At 53.0% G+C, this 13479-nt stretch overlaps 2 pseudogenes; one reads left to right on the forward strand and one right to left on the reverse strand.

Annotated features, from left to right (window-relative positions):
* Positions 1–13479, forward strand: part of LOC116806928 (uncharacterized) — a 74263-nt pseudogene that overhangs the window by 14961 nt on the left and 45823 nt on the right.
* Positions 12494–13245, reverse strand: LOC140682046 (olfactory receptor 14J1-like; annotated as a pseudogene).

Genomic DNA, 13479 nt, shown 5'->3' on the forward strand with positions numbered 1-13479 from the left:
AATGTGAGATAGAGGGAGAGATGGAAAGAAAGAGAAAAACGGGGAGAGCAAGAGAGTGACAGGGACAGAGATCTCTGTTGTAAGATTTCTGAGAGAGACAGGACATGATTTCTATTTAGAGTAGGAATTGAGCTACCCCTCAGACTAAGCCACTGATAAGCAGCCTTGGTGGGGCCTGGAAGCTTTGACGCAGTAAGAAACTAGTTGTGGCACAGTTAGAAACTATGTTAAGGTGACCACAAACTAATGAGCTATATGAGTGTGAATTAGGGTAGAGCTGCAGTGTGAAAAGCCTGACCACCTTAAGGCAAAGGTAAACAATGTTTGCTGACAAATGATACTGTGTTCACAACTTGTAAACTATATTGTAGTGTATATAAACTGCCATCTTTTAGACAATAAATGGAGAACGTAGCTTTAACCATATTGGTTCGATCTGCATTTGTCCTGTCTAGCATTTCCTATATTATAAGAAGTCCTTGCTTCTGATCTCCCCTGGGGTGGGGCAAATGTGACATTGTCCCCTGTGTGAGTGGCCTTCCCAGGGTGGGGGTTTTACACCTGAGCCAGTTTGGGTAAGGGGGGGTGGTGTTCACCCCCCACCCCGAGCAGGGATTGCCTCACTGTTTCAGGTTACAATGTCAGATGTAACCAAAAGTGTTTTCAGTCACCATCTCCATAAACTGTTATAAAAAGGTGGGGCAGTGTTCTTTATCTCTTCCATGGCTCAGCCCTGATAACGCCCTCCAGGGGCCATCTTCTGTTAATGGGCCATTGAGTGTCACTTCAGGACTGATAAAATTACATCATCCCCTTGTGGGATGCTCCGCCCAGGGGGAGGAACCAAGCATTCCTGCCTGGATATAATCTCACCCTTGCAACACCACAACCACCTTGCTTACTGCATTCCCAGAGGACAAGAGCTCCATAAGCACCACTGGACCTGCAGAGCAAGACCAGACCCTTCTACAGGATCACCGCTTTGACAGAATCACGTTCATCACTCCAACATGACTGCAGCCACCATTTTATCAGACTGCTACCACCACCCTGAGCAACGGGGTGTCAGGTTATATCCTGACACTGTGAGGTTTAGCCAGTGTTTCTGTATCATTGCCTTGATCTTAATTTTCTAATTCAATTATCATTCTGGTTTAGACTCACTCCCAGGAGGAGGGGCTGCAAACTCAGTCCAGGGTGCTCTGAGGAGGAAAGACACATCCTCTGCCAGGAATGTGGGCAGAGCTTCAGCCAGAGCTCAGAGTTGGTGGTCCATGAGCAGCTTCATGATGAGGAGAAGCCCTACAAGTGCTTGGAGTGTGGGAAGAGCTTCAGGTGGAGATCCCACCTGATCCACCACCAGATGATCCACACTTGGGAATGGCCCTACGAGTGTGAGGATTGTGGGAAAGGCTTCAGCTGCAGTTCGGCCCTTTTCACCCACCAACGCATCCACACTGGGGAGAGGCCCTATGAGTGTTCTGAGTGTCAGAAGAGGATTCGGTGGAGCTCTGATCTCCACAAGCACCAGAGGATTCACCCTGGGAGAGGCCCTTCCATTGCCCTGACTGTAGGAAGGGCTTCAAGCAAAATTCCACTGTTGTTTGGCACTGGCACATCCACACTGGGGAGAGGCCCCACAAGTGTCCCCAGTGTGGGAAGAGCTTCTCCAAGAGCTCTCACTTGACCAAACACCAACGGAGGCACCGGTAAGGGAAACCCTGCGAGTGCCCCGAGTGTGGGAAGAGCTTTGTGCCCTGCTCCAACTCCATCCCCCATTGGAGGACCCATCTTGGTCAGAGCCTTGGTGACCCACATTCCCAGTGACCCCTGCTGAGAAGACACCTGGAAGGTGGTCTCCACGTCCTCCTGGATCCCTATAGGCACCTGGATGAACACAAGGCCAGGAACATCCATGAGGACTGATCTAAACCAGAAATTCATTGGGACGAAGTGATTTGTTGACTTTACACCCCAAAGAATCTCACCTGCTCTGTCCAGCTATTTCTTCGGGTGGCATCAAGCAGCACTGCATGATCTTGGAGGTCTTTTCCATCTAAATAATTTCCTTCTTCACCCAGTCTAAACAACCAAAACTGGGGTGAAAAAAAGAAGTTAAACTAAGATATATTAACCTGAACCATTTACCAGGATTTAAGGGTGAATTTGGGCTTGGTTCAATGAATATTTGGGGCTATTTGGGTGTTCTGAGACTGTCAAAGCCAGGGGACATGTCCACAGCCTCAGAGGTGTGCTGGCACAACGTGTTCACCTGAGCCCACCTGTTCTCCAAGAATTCTAACTGTCTGTCCCAGTCCCTGGCCTGGGTCTCCCCATTTGGTATGTTCTCCTAAAGTGCCCAAATCTCTGCTGAAGTGCCCAAGCTGATCCTGGCTGTAAATGTTCCTGGACACCAACCTCTCCTCGTCAGTGCCATGGGAGGTGGAAGTTTAGGGGCTCCTGGGGGGACTGGGAAGGGCTTCTGACAATCTTGTGGGCATTTGTGGTGCTGGGAGGAGGCTTGGCAGGGTCTGTGAGGGAGGTTTGGGTCCCTGACAGGGCTGTGTCAGGGCTTGAAGAGAATTTGGGTGGGTCTTGGGGGAGATGGAAAAGGGTTTTGGTGGTTCTTGGGGACATTTATCTTGCAGGGAGTAGTTGGGGGATCCTGGCTGGGAGCTGTGGGGTGGTTTGAGGAGTCTGGGAGTGGCTGAGGGGCTGGGAGGGTGTTTTTGGGTAGTCATGATCCCCCAGAACCACAAAGCAGCCACCAGGCCCCACCCCCAAAGATGCTGCCAGGGGTCGGTGGCTCCATGTGGGGTTCATCCTTCTGGGTCTGAGGAGGAGTCCCCAGGGGCCATGTGTGTCCCCCCCCCAGGGCATGTGTGACCCCCCCCCCATCCCGGTGGTACCCCCTTGTCCCTCCCCAAAGGGCTCCTGCCCCAGCTTCTGCTCCCTCAGAGGGAATTTGGAGAGGGGGCAGAGGGGGTGCGCAGCCTGCGCTGGAGAATGACCCTGGCCCTACCCCTTTGTTCAGCACCAATCTGGGCTTCAGGCTGCAGGAGGAAGAGGCCGGTGGGAAGCAGATCCTGGAGCTGGGACAATGCTTGGGGTCAGGGAAAGGTCCTGCCCTGCACACCTGGCTCAGATTTGACCCTGCCCCGGCCAGGGAGCGGCCCATTCCCATCCCCACAGATCAGGGCTGGGAGCAGCACTGGGAGCAGGGACATGGAAATACTGGGAGTGACTGGGAGCACACTGAGGGGGGGAATTATTCTCCCCCTCCACTTTCTCAGGCCGACCTGCCAGCTGAGAAATGCTCACTGGGCCTCGGCCTTGGCCAGCAGCCCCTGGGCTCAGCTCCTCTGGAGCTCATCACAAACACTGTCTGCTCCAGGCACTGCTGCTTCCCAGCCAGCTCCTGGCTGCTTTAGGAGCAGCCCTGGGAACTGTTTGTGTTCCCTCAGTGGCACAACATCCCTGTTCTCAGCCTGCCAAAGAAAGCTGCTGATGCCAAGTGCGGCCAGGATGAAACATTGCTGAGACTGAATGTTGGGAAGGGTAGATAAATATGATTAAGAACCACAATGGTACAGCCAGGACGAATATAACGCCCCCTACTGGCTGGACAATTACCCTCACCTACAGCGGGGTCCAAAAGCCAAATGGATTGTTCCATCTCACCCCCCAGAATGTATGGTTCACCCCACATCTGTAACCCTCCCCTGAACCATCAGGTGCCTGTGACCCCATTGGCCCAGGTCCTGTTCCAGCCCACCCTGGAGCCCCCTTTGATAAAGGCTCTCCGGGGGGCTGGACGTTCTCTTGGATCTTCCCTTCTCCTCCTGGAGAGTCCTCCGGGAGTCCCTGCTCCCCTCTTTGTCTCTCCCCTCCCCCATCACCCGAGGCCCAGCCACGTGCTGTGTCTGGCAGCTCGAGGCAGAGCCTCTCTGCGTCCTGAATAAACCTCATCCCCCAAGAGCAACCAAAGAGATCTCGCTTGAATCTGTCCGTGGAATACAAATAAACGTCTTTACAACTGAAGCCCCTCTCTTGGGGCCCTACAAACAGCGCTCCAAAAGGAGCCCTTGGAGCTCTCCTGGGCCAGCGACTCCCTCTGAGTGGGGCCTCTCTGAGCCAGGAACTCTCCCATTTGCTGCACTCGAGGATCCCGAACAAAGTGGGAGCCTGGGCCGATCCCCCCACTCCTCCAGGCTCAACCCTTCCCCCGCTGGGGAGATGCCAAAGCATTCACAGGGAGCATTTCCCTGCCCTCAGGGGAATTTCTCACAGGTGCCTTGCACTGACTCTCTGTGTCTGTGTGCACACAGGAGTGCCTGTGCTGGGGAAATATGGCAGAAATGCTGCTCTCTGAGGGCTCTGAGTGCCTTGGATAGCTGAGCCAGTCAGGCCTGTAAGTGAGGTCAAGTCATGAGGAATAACCTAAGTTAAATTCTTTTGCTAAGTTGTTATGTTTATTATAAGGTATAAGCTAAATTTAATACTGTTAAATGTTATTCCTCTGTTAAATTGCAATGTCATCTGTTATAAGTTAGGTTAAATACTGTTAAGCTCTGTTCTTATGCTGAATTGTTAAGTTTGATGTAGAATGTGGTAGATAGGGACAGGCGAACGGAAGATCACGGGATGTGACGGAAAGAGAGACCCTTCCCCCCTCTCCCTGCTCCACGCTATCTATTAACCCCAAAGCATGTGACCACACCTAACCCAGTAGTTTTCCACTCCCGACTAACCCTTGAGACCCCACAACCCCCCTCTGACGTAGCAAAGACCCCCAAGACTATTTAAACCCATGAGATGAGATAATAAAGGCTTTCGATCGTCCACCACATTGGTGCCAGCGTCTTTTGTCGATAGCCCGAGCGGTCCGGAGGGGCCGGACCGCCGTGCTGCCCCTGGAACCAGGTCGCCGTTGTCTTTTATAAAGGCAACAGTAGAAGTTAAGGTTAAGGTATAAGTTTAGTCCTGTTAAGTTTGAGCTCTGTTAAGCTTTTAGGCTGTGTTCCTTTTATCCTTGCCCTCACTGTCCTTGTGTCACACACACACACACAGGGACAGTTCTCAGTTCATTTCTGGTTTGATTGCCTGGATTTTGGTTGGTTTTGCTGTTGCTTTGTTTCCTTGGTGTGCCTGAAGTGTCCAGTCAGGAGCAGAGTGACTCTTGCCAAGGAACTTTGTGGTGCTGTCACTTAATATTAAATCTGGTTTTTGCTGATCCCTTGCTGGAGATTTTTTCAGTGCTCTCAAGCCCTCATTGGTAACAGGGTGAAGGAGCCCTGGCCCAGGCTCTGGCCCTGGGGGACACGGGGACGCTCCCAGGGGGTCCCTGTACCCCTGTCCCACCCCCCATGGCCCCGGCTCCCATACCGATGTCAGGCTCTGGAGTCAATCTCGTGGAACATCCTCTGGGGGAGGCTGTGGCACCGGGGGCGGGGGGACCCGGGGAGACAGGTGGCCCCACTGTGCATGAGCAGCGTTGGACTTCTCTGGGGGGAACTGTGAGGGGGGTGGGGTGGAGTGACCTCCCCAGTGACCTCACACAGCCCCTGTGATGTCACACAGCCCCTGTGATGTCACACAGCTGCACTTTCATGTCACGCTGCCCACTCTGTGATGTAACAGGACACCTGTGATTTCATACAGGAGCCCTGTGATTTCACAGCCTGCTCTTTGATGACCCAGTCTGCTCTATGATGTCACAAAATCTGTCCTGTGATGTCACAGCCCAGCCTGTTATGTCACAGACTCCCTGAGATGTCACAGCCAGCTCTATGATGGCACAGCTACCTTTGTGATGTTATGCAGCTTTCCTGTGATGTCACAGTCTGCTCTGTGATTTCACAGTCAGCTCTGTGATGTCACAACCCTCTCTCTATTGTCTCAGCCTTCTCTGTGACATCACACAGCTGCTCTGTGATGTCACAGAGCCCTTAGCTATGATGGCAGAGTCTTCTCTGTGGCCTCACAGCCCATTCTGTGATGTCACACAGCCAGCCTGTAATGGCACAGCAGACTTTGTGACATCACAACCTCCTCTATGATGTCACAATCTACCCTGTGATGTCACAGCCTGATCTGTGATGGCAGAACTCACTTATCATGTCACACAGCACCTCTGTGGGCTCACAGACCCACTCTGTGATGTCACACCTTCAGTGATGTAACACATCCACCCTATAATGTCACAGCACACTCTTTGACCTCACCACTCGCTCTGTGATGTCATACAGGCATCCTGTGATGTCACAGCCTGCTCTGTGATGTCACATAGTAAACCAGTGATGTGACAGCTGACTATATGATGTCACAACCTGGTCTGTGATGTCACACAATCACAGAATCTCAGAATTACTGGGTTGGAAGAGACCTTTAGGATCATCAAGTCCAACACATGCCCTAACACCACCTCAGCTAAACCATGGCACTGAGTGCCACATCCAGTCTTTTTTTAAACACATCCCATGATGGTGACTCCACCACCTCCCCGGACAGACAATTCCAGTACTTTATTACCCTTTCCATAAAAAACTTTCCTAATATCCCACCTAAATTTTCCTTGGTGCAGCTTAAGACTGTGTCCTCTTGTTCACTCAGTTGCTGTGAGGAGAAAGAGACTGACCCCCACCTGACTGCAACCACCTTTCAGGGAGTGTAGAGAGTGATAAGGTCACCTCTGAGCCTCCTCTTCTCTGGGCTAAACAACCCCAGCTCTCTCAGTTGTTCCTCACAGGACTTGTATTCCAAGCCCCTCACCAGCCTTGTTGCCCTTCTCTGGACACGCTCCAACCCCTCCACGTCCTTCCCAAACCGGGGGCCCAGAACTGGACACAGCACTTGAGGAACGGTGCCAGTACAGGGGAGGAACGCCAAGTACACCAGTGCTGAGCACAGGGGAATAATGACCTCCCTGCTCCTGCTGGCTACACCATTCCTGATCCAGGCCAGGAGTCATTGGCCTTCTTGGCCACCAGGGCACACTGCTGGCTCATGTTCAGCCTGCTGTCGACCAGTGCCCCCAGGTCCCTTTCGGCCTGGGCACTGTCCAGCCACACCATCCCCAGCCTATAGCAGTGCAGGGGGTTATTGTGGCCAAAATGCAGGACTGGACACGTGGATTTATTAAACTCCATCCCATTGGACTCTGCCCATCCCTACAACCATTCCAGGTGTCTCTGCAGAGCACTCCTACCTTCCAACAGATGGACACACGCTCCCAGCTTAGTGTCACCTGCAGATTTACTAATGAAAGGCTCAATCCCCTCATCCATGTAATCAATAAAAATATTGAACAGAGCTGGCCCTGCACAGAGCCCTGAGGGACACCACTGGTGCCTGTCCCCAGCTGGATGCAGCACCGCTCACCACCACTCTCTGGGCCGGCCATCCAGCCAGTTCTGAACCCAGCAAAGAGTGTTCCTGTCCCAGCCGTGGGCTGCAGCTTTTCCAGGAGTGTGCTGTGAGACAGTACCAAAGGTCTTGCTGGAGTCCAAATAGATACATCCACAGCCTGTCCTGCATCCACCAGGAGGGTCACTGGTCATAAAAGGAGACAAGGTTGGTCAGACACTACCTAGCCCTCCTAAACCCCTGCTGGCCGGGTCTGACACCCTGGCCATCCTGTAAGTGCTGTGTGATGACACTCAGTGTAAACTGTTCCATGACCTTACCAGGTACTGAGGTCAGGCTGACTGGCCTGTAATTACCAGGATCCTCCTTCCCACCCTTGCTGTGAATGGGCGTCACATTGGGCAGCTTCCTGCCATCTGGAACCTCCCCAGTGAGCCAGGACTGCTGGTAAATGATGGAGGGCAGCTTGGCAAGCTCATCTGCCAGCTCCCTCATCACCCTGGGGTGGATCCCATCTGGTCCCATGGATTTATGAACATCCAAGCAGTTCAACAGTTTTCTGACTGCCTCCTCTTGGATAACAGTGGCCCACTCTTCTCCCTGACACCATCAACCAGCCCAGGAAGACAGTTGTCCTAGGGATGAGCCAACTTCCCACTAAAGACTGAGGCAAAGACAGTGTTAAGCATCTCTGCTTTCTCCTCATCTGCACTTATTAAATTTCCTTCCACATCTAATAAAGAACAAAGCTTGGCCTTACCCTTCCTTTTACCATTGTTGTATTTGTAAAAACATTTTGTATTACCCTTTACAGAAGCTGCCATTTTAAGTTCAAACTGAGCTTTGGACTCCCTAATTTCTTTCCTACATGCCCTAGTAAACCCCTTAAATAATTTCTGAGAGACCTGACACTCTTTCCAAAGATGATACATCCTTCTTTTATTGCTTAGTTACTTCAAAACTTTGTTGCTCATCCAGGCTGGACATTTGCCTCGTCGACTTGTCTTTTGGCACACAGGGACAGTCTGTTCCTGTGCCATCGAGATTTCTGTTTTGAAGCACACCCACCTTTCCTGAACTCCTTTGTATTTAAGGGCTGCTTACCAAGGAACTCTCTGAATAAATCTCTTAAGTAGGCCAAAGTCTGCCCTCCAAAAGTCCAGTGTAGAAGTCCTATTAGTGTTCCTCCTGACTTCATCAAATAGCGAGAACTCTATAATTTCATGATCACTGTGCTCCAAGTGACCTCCAACCACCACATCTCCCACCAGCCCATCTCTATTTGCAAACAACAGATCCAACATAGTTCCTCCCCTGATGGGCTCATCCACCAGCTGCGACAAAAAATTGTCCTCCACAAACACTAAAAATTTCCTGGACTGCCTCTTTTCAGCTGTACTGAGTTCCCAGCAAGTGTCCAGCAGATTGGAGTCGCCTACAAGAACATGGGCTGATGATCCAGAAACATTCTCTAGCTGCTTACAGAATGAGTTGTCCACCTCTTCTTCCTGGTTGGGTGGATGGTAACAGACTCCCAGTAGGATGTCAGCCTTGTTGGCTTTCCCCCTAATTCTGACCCATAGACATTCAACTTCATCATCATTAGTTTCAACACCCATAGCATCAAAAGTCTCCCTAATATAAAGGGCCACCCCTCCACCTCTTCTCCCTTTCCTGTCTCTCCTGAAGAACTTGCAGCCATCCAGTGCAGCTCTCCAGCCATGTGAGTCATCCCATCCTGTTTCTGTGATGGCAATTACATCATGGCTCTGCTGCTACACCATGGCCTCCAGCTCTTCTTGTTTGTTACCCACGCTGTGTGCATTGGTGTACATGCACCTCAGCTGGGCTGCTGATTTCACCCCTAACTCAAGCTTACCACCCTTGGGCCTGCTTCCAGACAAACCCAGCTACATCTCCCTCCCCCTTCAGACCTTGTTTAAAGCCTTGTCAACAAGTTCTGCCAGCTCATGAGCTAAAATTCTTCTTCCCTTAACAGAAAGATGGATCCCGTCTGGTCCAAGCAGGGCAGGTGCCGTAAAAGTTGCCCCATGATTAAAGAATCTGAAATTTTGCCAATGACACCAACCCTTGAGCCACTCGTTGATAATGTGAGCTCTCCTGGTGCTTTCACCATTTTTCTCAGACTCCAAAGGGACTGAGGAAAAGACTACCTGTGCCCCCCTCCTATTACCCACCTGACCCAATGTCCCTTTAATTGCCCTGACACTCATTTTTTCAATCTATCACTGCCAGCCTGGGTTATCAGCAGTGGGTAATAATTAGAGGGCTGAATCAGCCCAGGCAGTCTCTCAGTGATATCCCATACCGGGGCCCCAGGGAGGCAGCAGACCTCTCTGTGGGGTGGCTCTGGTCGACATATGGGGCCCTCTGTTCCCCTCAGAAGGGAGTCACCCACCACGATTACCCTTCTTTCCTTTGTGGTGTTAGAGGTGGGGATCTGTCACACAGATGAATCGTAACTGGGAGGCTCACTGGGCAGATAATTTTCTTCTAAACCATCTGGCTGACTCTCCAGATCCAGGGGATCATACCTAATCTGAAGTGGCACCTGGTTTGGGACGGGGGGTTGGGAGGAATTTTTATTATTACCTCCTTGAGTAGGTACCCACTCCCACTCGCATCATTGACTAGGTGTCCTTCTATAGCCTGAGAGTGGGAGGCACAGGAGACAGCGGGAACCAAGGAGAGCATTGCTGCCCTGCCAGGCCTCATGGAACCAAGGATCCACTGTGACACTGCAGGACCTTGGAGGACCACGGTGACATTGTGACACTGCAGGGCCCAAGGATCCAAGGGACTTTGTGACACCAAGGGGTCCCATGGAACCAAAGGGACATTGTGACACTGGGAGGCCTCATGGAATCATGGAGACCATTGGGACACTTTGAGGCCTCATGGAACCATGGTGACACCAGGTTGTCTGGGAGTGTTGATCTTCTGGAGAGTAGGAGGGCTCTGCAGAGGGACCTGGACAGGCTGGATCCAGGGCCCAAATCCAACAAGGTGAGGTTTAACAAACCCAAGTGCTGGGTCCTGCACTTTGGCCACAACAACCCCTGCAGAGCTACAGGCTGAGGATAAAGTGGCTGGACAGCAGCCAAGCAGAAAGGGACCTGCAGGGACTGATGGACAGCAGGCTGGACATGAGCCAGCAGTGTGCCCAGGTGGCCAAGAAGGCCAATGGCTCCTGGCCTGGATCAGGAATGGTGTGGCCAGCAGGACCAGGGCAGTGATTCCTCCCCTGTGCTGGGCACTGGTTGGGCAGCACCTCGAGTGCTGTGTCCAGTGCTGGGCCCCCAATGTAGGAAGCCCCTTCAATATATGAAGAGGCTGGAGCCTGTCCAGAGAAGGACAACAAAGATGGTGAGGGGTCTGGAGCACAAGTCCTGTGAGGAGTGGCTGAGTGAGCTGGGATTGTTGATTCTGGAGAAGAGGAGACTCAGGGGACACAAGGCGGTGTCAGGGCACAGCTTGGACTTGATGATCTCCAAGGTACTTTCCAACCTTGCTGATTCTGTGATTCTCTGAAACCACCCTTGGAGCAGTTACAGAAGGAGCCCAGGGCCTCCTCTTCAGAAGCTCCAGCAGCCCAGGTCCCTCAGCTTCTCCTCACAGCTCCAAAGCCCACCCTGTCAGTCCTGCAGAGCCTCTGCAGCTCTTCCTCACTGCCCAGAACAGGGAGCCCCACAGCCAGACACAACAGCCCAGATGTGCCCCCTGGCCTGGGGTGCCTCTGGCAAGGGAGCAGCACCAGGCACTGCAGGAGCCTGCAGACAATTCCTGCAGCACTTGTGAGATGATCCTGCTCCCCAAGGGCCGTTCCCATGGTGCCAAGTCAGGAACTGCAATGGGGAGTGGGGCCAGAGAGGAAAGGGCAAACAGGGATGGGCTGTTTGCACGGGAGGGAACAGGGCTGGGCAATAGGAAGAAATTTGTAGCAGGAAGAGTAAAGAAAGCAAAGGTGAAGCCAAGGAAATGCTCAGGGCAATTTGAGGGTGGCTGCCAGGCAGCCCTGGCTCTGAGCAACAGCATCTGCAGTGGGACAGGAAACTCCCAGCTGATGGGAAAAACTTTCTGTCTGACTGCAGAGGCCAGGACAAAGCTAAGTGTTTTCCCTGGCATCCCCCAGCCCTTCCTGGCCCCAGGGGCTGATGGCATTTGTGCTGCCTCAGGTCCATGTCCCCACAGCACCAGCATGGGGGTGCTCCCGGCTGCTGTGTGCAATGCAAACAGGGGCTGCTGAGCCAGTGCTGCCGTGTCTGTGCCTGCAAGGATGCGGCACCTCTGTGAGCTGGGGGAGAGGCCAGGGCTGCAGAGGGGGGATGCTGTTGGCAGCTCCATGAGGACTCACTGGGACTCTGCCCTGGGCTGTGCAGCGCACTGGGGATGGATCAGCCCCTGCTCTGCTGCTCCTTCCTGTCTCCCCCAGGGCCCTTGCAGAGCACCAGCCGTGCTGTTTGCCCCCAGCCTGCCCACGGCCAGCCTGGGGCTGCTCACGGGGGTTTTCTGTGCTGAGCATTGGCCTGGCCATGTTCTTGAGAGAGCCTGGGCAAGGAGCCTGGAGCCCCCAGGCCCTGGCCTGAGGCGTCAGCGCTGCCCCAGCAGTGCCCATGGCCTGCCCCTGCTGCAGCCCTGGCACTGCCACCCCCAGGACTGTGCCCGGCCCCCAGAGCACTCAGGCCCTGCAGCAACACCAGGGCCACCAGGGCAGCGGGGCAGGGCTACGGGAGCAGCACTGGCAACACCAAATACTGCTGCTCCTGGGCACAGCTGCTGTGCCAGCACTGATCTGCCCCCAGCTCTGCACACAGACATAGCTGTTGGAGCTCCAGAGAAGGCAACAAAAGGGCATCTCTGCAGGAAACTTTGCTGGGACATCCTTGAGTTCCTTTAAGGCCACTGAGAGCGCAGGCCCTCATTGACACAGTCAGTGGCCACGGGGAAGGTGGAGAGAAACAAAATGACAAATGGCACAAGGAATTACATTTCTTTGTGGACAATATGAAAAAAGTAAAACAATGAAAAAAGACCTCCGGGATGAAACCAACAAGAAGTATCAAAGATGATTTTCATTACAAGTGATTTGCAGAAATTGGCCAGCAGTTTAATGTCCCTGAAACCATATAGTCATCAGCCTCCACACTGCAGCCTTGAGGTCCTGGTTCCTCACGCTGTAGATGAGGGGGTTCAGGGCTGGAGGCACCACTGAGTACAGAACTGACAGGGCCAGATCCAGGGAAGGGGATGAGATAGACAAGGGCTTGAGATTGGCAAACACTGCAGTGCTGAGGAACAGGGAGACCATGGCCAGGTGGAAAAGGCTTTGTGCCGTCCCTGCTCAGAGGGGATCCTCAGCACAGCCCTGAAGATCTGCACATAGGAGAAAACAATGAACACAAAACATCCAAGTCCTAAACAGGCACTAAATGCAATGAGCCCAAGTTCTCTGAGATAGGATTTGGAGCAGGAGAGCTTGAGAATTTGGGGGATTTCACAGAAGAACTGGCCCAGGGCATTGCCCTGGCACAGGGGCAGGGAAAATGTATTGGCTGTGTGCAGCAGAGCATTGAGAAAGGTACTGGCCCAGGCAGCTGCTGCCATGTGGGCACAAACTCTGATGCCCAGGAAGGTCCGATAGTGCAGGGGTTTGCAGATGGACACATAGCGGTCATAGCACATGATGGTCAGGATGGCAAGCTCTGCTGAGATGAAGAAGAGAAAGAAAAAGAGCTGTGCAGCACATCCTGTGTAGGAGATGGTGCTGGTATCCCAGAGGGAATTGTGCATGGCTTTGGGGACAGTGGTGCAGATGGAGCCCAGGTCACTGAGGGCCAGGTTGAGCAGGAAGAAGAACATGGGTGTGTGCAGGTGGTGGCCGCAGGCTACGGCGCTGATGATGAGGCCGTTGCCCAGGAGGTCAGCCAGGGAGATGCCCAGGAAGAGGCAGAAGTGCAGGAGCTGCAGCTGCCGCGTGTCTGCCAGTGCCAGCAGGAGGAAGTGGCTGATGGAGCTGCTGTTGGACATTTGCTGTGGTTGGACTTTGGGTACTGCTGTGGAAAAAAAGGACAGTGAAGAGTTAGAGGAGATACC

The sequence above is a fragment of the Taeniopygia guttata genome, chromosome W (genome assembly GCF_048771995.1).
Source record: "Taeniopygia guttata chromosome W, bTaeGut7.mat, whole genome shotgun sequence".
NCBI classification, from domain to species: domain Eukaryota; kingdom Metazoa; phylum Chordata; class Aves; order Passeriformes; family Estrildidae; genus Taeniopygia; species Taeniopygia guttata.